Source organism: Grammomys surdaster, unplaced genomic scaffold, assembly GCF_004785775.1.
Source record: "Grammomys surdaster isolate TR1022 unplaced genomic scaffold, NIH_TR_1.0 133, whole genome shotgun sequence".
Taxonomy (NCBI): Eukaryota; Metazoa; Chordata; class Mammalia; order Rodentia; family Muridae; genus Grammomys; species Grammomys surdaster.
In genome coordinates this window covers 13,882,109-13,893,652 of record NW_021604591.1, presented here as the reverse complement: position 1 = coordinate 13,893,652, position 11,544 = coordinate 13,882,109, and the positions used below count along the sequence as shown (strand labels likewise).

The 11,544-nt window shown below is 44.4% G+C and overlaps 1 protein-coding gene across 3 annotated transcripts in view; it reads left to right on the top strand.

Moving 5' to 3' along the window:
* St3gal5 (ST3 beta-galactoside alpha-2,3-sialyltransferase 5) overlaps positions 1–11,544 on the top strand; it is a 55,347-nt gene that overhangs the window by 14,346 nt on the left and 29,457 nt on the right. Inside the window, exon 2 of one of the 3 annotated variants that reach the window (XM_028762314.1) lies at positions 1,316–1,423. The exons of 1 other annotated variant lie outside the window; for it this stretch is intronic. The gene's annotated coding sequence lies outside the window, so the exon portion shown is untranslated. Of the gene's footprint in view, positions 1–1,315; positions 1,424–8,128; positions 8,418–11,544 lie in introns of those variants that run through there. One more of the 3 variants, XM_028762315.1, reaches the window with a different exon arrangement.

The following is an 11,544-nucleotide window of genomic DNA, read 5'->3' as shown; positions in this document are numbered from 1 at the left end:
TCACACTGCCTTCCTGTCCTCTCACACTGCCTTCCTGTCCTCTCACATTGCCTTCCTGTCCTCTCACATTGCCTTCCTCTGTGATTGGAGCACCTGTAATACACTTCTCTAGCAAGAGTCCCTCATACATTTTGACCTACTTTAAATAATTGTTTTGGGTTTTTTTTCTGAGACAGGTCCATGCTGGCCTCGAACTCAGTGAATCCAGGCCAGCCCCATACTTGCAGCAATCCTCCTGTCTCAGCTTCCCCAGTGCCATGATTATAGGCATGTGCTACCAGACTCAGCTAGTAGTGTTAGCTTTAGCCCTCACATGGTACGTTAGATACCCATACTTGTTCATTTTATGTCTTTCCATCTGCTTTCTGTTTCCTTCCCCTAACCCAGCCTGTGGTAGCTGCTGTTGAATTCTCTCTATCTGTATTTTTGATTTTTTTTTTTACATTGCACATGTATGTATGCTCATGTAGGATTTGTCTTTCTGTGTTCAGTTTATTTCACATAGCATGGTGTCCTCCATGGGCCTCCATTCTGAAGCAAGCAGGAAGCATCTGTGTCCATCTTCGCTTCAAGCTGCCTCTCCCTTTGGGGTGAGGATAGAAGAGACTTTCAATTAGAACTTACCAGCACCCATTGCAGCCCGGCCTGCACTTGCTAACCCCAGTGCTGCCGCTTGCCTTGCCTGCCACTGACAGCTGCAGACTGTTCTGCTCAGTGCACACGGGGCTCTGCACAGCTTCCTCTCCCTCTCCCTGAGATCAGGTTACTTTCTTGGACAGTTGGTATCCAAAGCAGGGACTCAGCCGTTGTTTTGTCTCCATGTCCTCACTGTGTGCATTGGCAGGACCAGTGAAACTAAACTGACAAATTACCCTTTCATGTGGATGCATCAGGGGTTTCTGTGGAGGCCCCTGCTCCAGGGTTAAGCAATGTAAAAATTTGTCCAGGAACTATTCAACGTAGATGATGACAGTTCCAGAACTATCTAAACCCTACAAAGCTACAGATTCATTCATCCCCTCCCCACCCCTACCCCCACCCCCTTTCTCTCTCTCTTGGTGACAGATTCTCACATTGTACCCCAAGCGGGTAATTTGAGGTAATTCCCCGGCCTTTGCCCCTGGTTGCTGAGATTGCAGGTGTGAGCTATCACATCCTGCATTTTGTTTTTCTTAATACTTCTTTGTTCATCTCTTCAACTTCCCCAAGTAAAGTCTGGGATTTTCATCACTGTACGGATCTTTTCTCTTATCTTCCTTATCCAAATGGCCCTAGATCCTTGTTTGTTCTAAACCTACCTATTTCCTTCCTTCAGAAACTGAATTTTACCTGGGCAAGCAGCATTCATAACTTATGGAAAGCCCCAGATAGCTCTGCTGTTAGAGTCACCATTGATGAAACATCAGGACCAAAAGCAACTTGGGTAAGAAAGGGTTACATTTTCACATTGCTGTTCATTATATTAGGGTTCTCTAGAGTAACAGAATTTACAGAATGAATCTCCCTCATAAATAAATCTGTAAATAAACAATAAATCAATCAAATGTATATATGATTTATTAGAATGGCTTATAGGCTGTGGTCCACCTAATCTAACAATGGCCACCTATAAATAGAAGGTCTAAGAGTCCAGTAATTGTTCAGTCCATGAGGTTGGACGTTTCAGCTGGTCTTCAGTATACACTTGAATCTCAAAGAAATAGACTCTAAGGGCAATGAAGACTTGGTAGCAAGGCAAGAGGAAACAGGCAAAGCAAAACCTTCCTTCCTCCATGTCCTTACATATGGCTCCTGCAGATGGCATGGCCCAGATTAGAGGTGAGTCTTCCTGCCACAAAAGATCTGGATTAAAGGTGTGTCTTCAGATTAGAAGCAGATCTCCCCACTTCAAATTAAGCAAAACTCCTCACCGGTGTGTCCCATTTAGGGGTTTTAGTTAATTCCAGATATGGTCAAGTTGACAACCAAGAATAGCCACCACAGTCATCAGAGGACAACAGGACAGGAACTCAGGCAGCGTAGGAACCTGGAGGTAGGAGCTGATGCAGAGGCCTTGGAGTAGTGCTACTTACCGACTTGCTGCTCATGGCTTTATCAGCCTGCTTTTTAAATAGAATCTAGGACCAGCATCCCAGGGATGGTAACACCTACAATGTGCTGGGCCCTTCCTTTCCAATCACTAATTAAGAAAATGCCCTACAGACTTGCCTACTGCCAGGTCTTATGGAAGCACTTTCTCAATTGAGGCTCCCTCCTCTCAGGTGACTAACTTGTGTCAAGTTACATAAAACCAGTCAGCACAGACCCCAATGCTGCCTTCCTCTTGCCTGTACTGCACTCCCCCCACCCCACCCCCCTCCTCCCAGCCGCACCGTTCTTCAGTATTCTCAGGCATTTGCTCTTGCCCCCACCATAGCTAGGTCTCTGGGCTGAGCTCACTAGCCTCATGAGTTCACAGGTCAACCCCACCCCCACCTGCTTCTGCACGAGGCAGTGTAAGATGCACACTCAATCCTCCTTTTGCTCCCCTGTGGGAACCCTATCCACCATGCCATCTTTTCTCCACTACGAGTTTACAGAATCATGAAGGTTAGTCTAGCAGCTGTCTCTTACTTCCCATGGGTGGGTAGTTGTGGCCTTCCCAGCCTTGAGCAGGCTAAGCAGACCTTGAACATTTGCCAGGACAGGTCTTATCAAGCTGGACATCTGCCCTGGCTGCAGTTGCAGGTTTCCATGGAAACGTAGCTGTTTTGGCTGCCTGCGCTGACCTTGCTTTGCAACATACTCCAGCTGAAGCAGGGGATGGGGTTTGTGGTTTTCCCTTTATATACGCTGTGCTTATTATTAAACTTGGAGCCTTGATCAGAACCTTGACTTGGCTTCATTCTTCTGGTGCCCCTCTGCCCTTTTCATACCCAGCGCCCCCTTTCAGGTAAACCCAGGTACAGGTAGTAACTGGTAGTGCAGACACACTGGAAAAGAACCCCTTGCAGCTTAATTCCTTTAACTCCGTAAAGCAATGCTGGCTGTCAGAACAGACACTGTCAAACCACAGTCCACATCCCACTGTCCTCCTGGGCCCTGGCATCTGATCACCTCCCATGCCACCCTAAACCACACAAAGCCTGACACTCATGCCTGCGTCTCCCTGGGAGTGGGACATGGATCCTTGGTGTACTCTTTTTCATCACCACCTTCCTGTCATCATTTCTTAGTCAATCTGCCACTGCCTCCTCATCCTCTTGGCCTCTCAGGGAGGCCCTCAGTTTCCTCATTCACCTGTGATACCACAGCATGTGTGCCCAGGTCTTACCTCACAGTCACTGTGAATGTAGCCTTCAGCCATCTGGGCTAATTCCTCATCTGTGGTGAAATCCATTTCTCACAGATCTCCCACACCCATGGACATTATCTCCACGTCCTTAGCTGGACACGCTCACCTCACTCCAGTCCTGTTTGCTCACTCAGAGGTTGTTTGAAACAGCCTGCAGTATTTAAGCCCTCATGGACGCTCCTACTGCCTGCTGTTCCAAGCTCTGTTCTTCCCAGGCAGTGGAAGTGGAGAGGGGTGAGTTGGATTTCTCAACGCCTCTACTTACTCAGGTATGTCCTTGGGAAAGTTAAATTCAGATAGCAAACCAGGGAAGTAGATGTTTTAGGGTTTGGTAAGATCGGATGTAGGCTTACCCTTCCCACTCTGTGAGTGTCCTTTCCACTCTCTTGACAGCAAGTGTCCATAGGATCAGTTTACCACTTCCTTTTCTACTGCTTTGAGATACCTGTTCTATTTTGTCTGTAGTGGTTCATTCTTCATTTCATGAAAGTTAGGTTTGGGGGACCTATAACCAGTGGTACATCCTGCACAGGTCCATCCTTCTCTAGGTCCTCCTCAGTCACCCTTAAGAGCCTCAGGTTTCCTCACGTTGCTTTTGTGTATCCACATTCGCTTGTTTCCTTCCTACATCCCAGACAGTCCCTGTCACCATGCCTGGTGACCCGAGCCTGAGTGTCATGACCCACATGGAAGGAGTGGAGAGAGCTGAGTCCTTCCTTCAAGCTGTCCCCTGATATAGTTTTCCTCTCCCTCTCTATAGATAGATAGATAGATAGATAGATAGATAGATAGATAGATAGATAGATAGATAGCATGGTCGCACATACTTTAATCCCAGCACTTAGGAGGCTGAGGCAGACAGATCTCCATGAGTATAAGACCAGCCTGGTCTACAGAGCGAGTCTCAGGACAGCCAGGGCTATGTAGAGAGACCCTGTCTTGAAAAACAGAACAAACAAAATATATGCACATAATTGGAATTACACCGCATGTAATCTTTAAGTTTCCTTTAACCTAGATGACAGAACAAGATATAAGTAATAATAATAATTATAGTAATATGGTATTAATAATAATCCACTCGTACATCATTGATTCAGAAAATGTCACTTTTAGGCCTCATCTCTCCAACTGCTAGAAGTAGAGTCAGTGCTATTCTGCCACTGTTCCCTTCTGTTTCCAACCGCATTGTGTGGTACACATAACATAGTTGGCCTTCGCACAGTTTTCTTTAAGGTGAAATAGTCTACATATGGACTAGAACCTCACCCCCCCACTTTAAGATTTATTTTTACCCCATGTAGTAGTTTGAATGTTTGGCACACAGGAAATGGCACTATTAGGAGGTGTGGCCTTGTTGGAGAAAGTGTGTCATTGTAGGGATGGGCTTTGAGAGTCTCCTTCTGGCTGTCTTTGGATCAAGATATAGAACTCTCAGCTCCTTCTCCAGCACCAATTAAATTGCCTTGCTCACAGTGTCTCTTCACAGCATGAAACCCTAAGACACTTCACCTCCACCTCCCTTCCTTCACTTCCCCTCCCTCCCTCCCCCCCTCTGTCTGTCCTTCCCTCTTTCCTGTCTGTGTTCAAGGGTGTGCGTGTGCATGTGTGTACACCTATGCATGATGACATACGATTACCTGAGGGAGGTCAGAAGGTGTCAGGTCCCTTAGAGCTTCAGTTCCAGGCAGTTGTGAGCCATTTGACATGGCTCCCGGGAACCAAACTGGAGTCCTTTGCAAGAGCAGCAAGTGCTCTTAGTTACATTTCTTCCTTGGGGCTTTAATAAGAATTTTTTTTCTTATCAAACACGTAGCGTCTTAAAAATCCACTACACTTTTGTGTATGAGTAGAAAACCACCTTCAAAGATAAGCCTGTTCTATGGGAAGTGGTTTGTGAAGCTACAAAGTAGAGGCAGTGGTCCAGTAGCCTGACTAAGGATAGGGTGAAATTGGTATGCCCTGGGTGGGAGCCAAGCACTCAGGAGGGAGCCCGGAGAGACTGTGGGCCAGTCCTGAAGAAACTATATTCAAGTGAGGGAGATAAGAGACAAATCATATTTTAAAAAGTGAGTAAGCCTGAACACCATGCCCCACAGTGCACCAGGACAGTGTCTGTATAGGAAGGGACATATAAGTATAAGCAGCTCTTCCAGGGAGGCTGTGAGTGTGGTCGCCTGTGATCTAGCTCAGGTGTTTCCACATTTTATAAGCTAACGGAACTGACTACCAGAAGATGAATTGTTCATGTCATAATTGTTTTTGTTACTGTGATAAAATAGTCTGATAAAAGCAACTAAGGAGAGAAAGTTTATTCTATATGTATTACTTATTCATTAGAGGGTAGGGCATGCATGGGCCATGGCACATACAGAGGTCAGCAGACACCTTTTGGGAGTCTGTTCTTTCCGTCTACCCTGTGAGTCCTAGGGGTTGAACCCGGGTCTTCATGCTTTACAAGAGCCTTTCCCCACTGAGCCATGTCACCAGCCCAGAAAGGGTGTGTTTTAGCCACAGTCTCATCATTGGAGGAAGTCAGAGTGCAGAACTGTTGACCACAATGTACTGGTAGTCAGAGCAGAGAAAAACAAATCCATGCGTGTGCTCACCCGACATTCTCCACTCTCATGTACTTCAGCATTTCTTGCCTAGTAAACGGTGCATCACGACGGGTGGATCTTCCCACCTCAGTTACCATAATCAAGATAATCACCCATAGGCATGCCCACAGACAAGTTCTAACCACCCCTTATCAGCTTGACAAGACAATACATCATTTTAAAGTCATAACTTCCACCCCTAGTCCACAAACTCTCATTGTTAATCTTGTCCAACCTGAACAACTCCCATATCTTTAAAAATCCCAACACTTTAAGACATACAGACTCTCTTCAAAATGACGTCTATAAAATAAATTAAAAATCAAGCTATGTATATTTGGACAAAATAAACATCCCCATTTCGAAATAGGAGAATGGCATCAAGCAGACCCACCAAAAGAAATTCAAACTCTAGCAGGGTAAATACCAAACCCTGTAACTCTGTGTTCAACATCTAGAGCTCATGATAAAATCTAACAGGCTCCAGTGGACTGGGATATACCCAGCCCTCCAGCTCTACTACCTCAGCACATACAGATTCTTCCTGAGGCTGGCTATCCTACATACCTGCAGCTCTCCTTGACCAATGTTCCACATCCTGACATCTTCAGTATCCTTGGGTCTTCATGAAAACTTAGGCTTCACCATGGCCTCTCTGTAGGGACCCATCAGACCCTGCCCTATAATGGCTCTCCGTGTCTTCCTCAGTCTTGTTTTTTTTTTTTTTAAAGCTTTTGCCTATGGAGTAGTGCCATCAACACTGGTACCATGTGGAGGATGGTTTGACATTGTTGAGTTTTGATGCCAGCTTAAGGTGTGTATCAGATGTGCTAACCCTGAGGAAACCCTTCAGTATTCTCCCAGCCTCTGCAAGTACTACTGATCTGTCAGCTACGGCTGCTCAGCTGCAGCCAGAATACCACCATTCCGCCTTGAAAGTTCTGCCAAAAGTTAGACCATTATCTTTAAATTTAGCTTCTCTCAGTTCTCAGGATGGTAGGGTAAGTAAAGCTAGATTCTTAACCAAAATAGCACACGATTTGGCTGCTGTGTGTTCCTGATGAGTCTTGTTTCTTCCTTCTGCAAGCTCCACTGTCTGCATATCCATACTGTGCTCCTTGCGTCTTCCAGACTCCACTAGAACAGCCTGTAAGCACTGCTCCCTTAGGCTGACATACAGTTGTGCGTGAAAACTTTCCAGGGTCTTGGCTCTTGTAACTTCTCATTTAAGGCTTCAGTATTATCTTCAGCAAAGGTTTCCTAATAAGGTCTTTGGCACTGTTTTTTTTTTAATGTATTTCAAGTAGAATGATGCACTATGGTATGAAGTATTCTCAGTCTAGAATTGGTAGAATATCTGCCTAGTTAGAACTGAAGTTAAGGGACAGGTTATTTACAGTAGCAGGGAAAAGGAAAAAAAATTGAGTGTCACTTTACCTATGTTTGAAACAAGGGCTCATTGTGTAGGAGAGGCTGGTCTTGATCTGACAATCTACCTGCCTGAGATTCCCGAGTGCTAGGGTTAGCCTAGCACTATAAAAAATGTCAGCTTAAGATAAAAAGGATTTTATCCTTTTAGAATCAAAGAATCCATTATCCTCAAAGAAAATGACAAAAGTCTAGCCAGGTGTGGTGGTACAGCCTCCAGTCCCAGTGTGAGGGAGGCTCAGCCAGGAAGGTTGCCAGTTCAACATGAGCTACACAGTGAAATCCTGTCTGCAAAGGGGAAGCAAGAAAGTAAGCCACGTAAGGAGATGCAGCTTGAGCTCTAGGATGGGTGGCTCAGTAGTCAGGGCACATAGCATGTGAAGCCCTGGGTTCAATCCTCAAGGAGATGGATGTATGTGTGTGTGTGGGGGGGGGGGGAGTATATTTAGCCTTTCAGATAGAAAAACTAAATATAGTAAATATACTACCAAACATATGAATTTATTGTAACAGCAATTGATGCCCATATAAGCTAGGATATCATTTTGCTTAATTGCTTTAGTTTTTCTCTGTTGCTGTAATAAACACCACGACCAGAAGCGTTTTAGAGAGGAAAGGATTTATTTAATCTTACTGCCCATCATAAAGGGAAGCAAGGTCAGGAGGAACCGGGTGGCAGGAACTGAAGCAGAAGCCGTGGAAGAATGCTGCTTACTGGTTACCCCTGTGACTTTCTTATACAGCCCAGGCCCACCTGCCTAGGAATGGCTCAATTCACAGTGCCTGGCCCCTCCTACATCAGTTGACAACTCATTTCTCAGACATGACCCCAGGCCAGTCTGTTGGAGGCAACGCTTCATTGAGTTCCCTCTTCCCAAATGACTCTTAAGTGTTTGTCATGTTGACAGCTGAAGTGACTGTGACACACCTCCGAGAGAATACAAGATAGCCAACCGTTGCCCAGGAACCAATACAATGGAAACAATTATGTGAATTTTTTATAGACACAAAACAAAAGAAGCTCATGATTTATTAAAGTATCTATCCATCCCATGGTAAGTAGGTTACAGTAAAGTGGGAACATCTCTGCCACTGGTTTTAGATGCTGTGTGATGACAGTGTTAGCCCTTGTGTTGGTTGAGAGTTAATAATTCTGAAGATTTTGCCTGGTACTTGGGAGGACGTTGTATCAGATACATGGGTGCTGAATGGCTAAAGGGGTTATTAAGATAGCCCAAGATAATCTGGATTCTGAACCAGCAGCATTACAGCTCTCCCAAGTTGTAAAGTTCAAACCCCATGGCTGGCTTAGAGTCTTCCACACAATTGTGTGGCCTTTCCCCTGGGGACTTCGGGTTATAGCACTGAACGATTAACAGCTGCTTAAATTGGTGTCTTCTTACTTTATCATCCTGAGGTCCAGGCGGGATAGCAGTAGCTCCACCATGTGACCTTGTGTTAATCCCACAGGCTGAGAATAAGACCACTACCACAATATTTTGAGCCAAATTTGAAGCAAGCTTTAATTAAATACTGGCCAAGATGGTGGACTCTGGTCAGGAGCATTCTGAGGTTCCCAGAAAATGATGATGAGTCACATCCCCTTTGGGTTGTATCCTGAGTCAAATCCTTGACTCTGTGGCAGGTACCTGTTTACATTGGGATCTAATAACCATCAGCTTAATGGTACCCAGATGAGAATTATCATCTAGTTAAGGCATTAATGACACAGGGCCAACAGTATTTAGTAGAAACAGAAAGGTCAAAGGCCCTGCATTGGCTGACATCAGTTACTTTCCAGGAGGAGCCTGAAAATAAGAATGGGGACCAGTCATTTATTTCATCACAGGTCCCCCCATACCTCCTTTTTTTGCGATATTTATTTATTTATTTAAGGACAGTGGGGTTATCTCTAACAGTTAGTTATAGAAACAATTTTCTTTTAAAGCCACACAATACCTCCTTGTTCTGTATAAACCAGAACCCTATTGTATTGTAGACCAGTTTCAGCTAATCAATCTACCTGTTGATAGATCTGAGTCGATTTGGTTTTAACAAGTACCTGGTATGCCAGTAGGCATGATAGGTAGCCATTTTGTCCCGTATGCCAGGTCCTTTTGACCTAGCATTCCAGCCTGTTAAGGAATGGGTGACATACTCTACTCTCTTTAATTACTTCATGCTGAAATTAGGATGTCATCCTCAGATTCAGGTAATCAGAAGCATCTGGTGAGCTGACCCAGCTGGAGAAACGGGGAGCAATCACATCGGCTGGATTGGTCCACATCAGCTTTCAGCAAGTCCAGGGCTCAAAGCCATTTGGGTCAGTTTGTAGTCCGGAGCTGATTCCTGGGTGGTGTCTGTCATCTGAAATCTGTCTCAGTGGAAATCTGCTGAGACAGATATAAACTAGGGACAGGAGTTAAAATTTAGGAAACGTAAAGGAAAATCTTACACTTGGAACTTTCAGGCCTATAGTCCTAGTAATTGGGAAGGAGAGAGTCTCAAGAAAGAGTGGGACGGGGATGGAGGAGATGGAAGCAGGGTGGGGGGGTTGGGGGGGATCCTATCCTCAGGAATAGGCAGGTGGAGAGACTTGGGTGGTTCTTATCTGGAATCCTTTTCACTTGTGGGAGGCAGATTCAAGTCTTAGGACTCCTTTGATTCCCTGAAGCTTACATGAATTTTTTAGTTTACAAAAAAGAGATAAAAGTTTTAGAGATATTAGCTTTGCCACTGTTTGTAATCTGTAAGGAAATCTACATTGTGGAAAAAGCAGCTAATGGGTGTCTGTTAAGACAGCTGGAGTACATTCCCACCTTTGAATCAGCAAAAGCTATGGCTTTGGGTTAAAAAAAAAAAAAGAACATTTATTTCACCTCTGTCCAGTGGGATGGATATATAGTTTTGACAGAGGCAATTTTAGCCCAATGAGAAGTACCTTTAAGTCTATACTTAGAAGACAACCAAATGAAATTAGAAATCTCGTCCTTGTGACTATAATAATGATCAATGCCCTGCCAGCTTATCAGAATTCCATCGATCAATGTTAAAACTCTGAACTTTTGAAATTTTGATATAACAATAACAGAGAGGGAAAGAAATATGAAACATTCCCATTTTTCATATACCTTAAGTCATTCTCTTAAACCTTTACAACTTGAATTTACACACGGTAAGTCGCGTTCTTAGACCCTCAGAACAGACTTAAAGCCTTCACATCCTCAGACCTCTCTGTACCTTAGATCACTTTCTTAGACCCTCGGAACTTACATAGACTTTAAACCTTTTCTCCGTCTAGTCATTAACTGGAGGCACAAATTTCTTACTGAGAGCAGTCTTTGCAAAGCAAGTTCTTTGAAATAAAAGAACAGTAAAAAGTTACATCTGAAACCTGTTTGTCCTTTAATATGAACCCTGTTGGCAAGGAAAACCTGCCTATCTTTCTCAGCAGGAGACTTAGTAGCTCTAGGAACAGCAAGGCCTGATTTTTACATATGAATGAACTATCATGGTAGCTGCAGCCTTGCAGGCAGGAGCTGCTTGCTTGCCAGCTGCTGTTAAACTGACAAAGCTACAGTTAGCCTAGCTGTCCATGCCATCAGAGAAGGATACATTAGAGCAGGAAGTATGCAAATGTCCTAGTTACTAATTAAAATGACCGAGACTTACCCATTACCTAGACGGTCACCCTAGGCTCCTGTAGTGTCTTTGATGGCTTTGGGGGGGCTGAGGTCCAGGCCAGCATTGGCCTTCAGTCACCAGGCCCAGAAAATCTGGAGGAGAGGTGAGGAACTTGGGGGCTGACCTTACTTTGACCAGGAGAGAGTACAGAATCAACCCAACAGTATCTGAAGTTTGGGCAGAGCTTTGATGGCAGCGAGGCATGAGGCAGTTATGCCCAGTAGTTAAGGTTACCACAATCCAGGTGAGGGTGTCCTATCACCTTTAGAGACCTAAATGTTTAATGTTACATTAAACACTTTAAGTTCCAAAGTCAGCAGATCTCTAAAAATGTTTTGAGGTCCTATATCTATTAAGTATATATGAGCTAAATAAACTTTGCTTGTTTTTAGTTACTTGCTTTAGGCTTAACCTCAAAAACATTAAATAAAGCTTATTTCTGTAATTAATTACTGTTGCTGCCTGTTCAGGTCAGTCAGCAGGGTCTCCAGCGCAGGA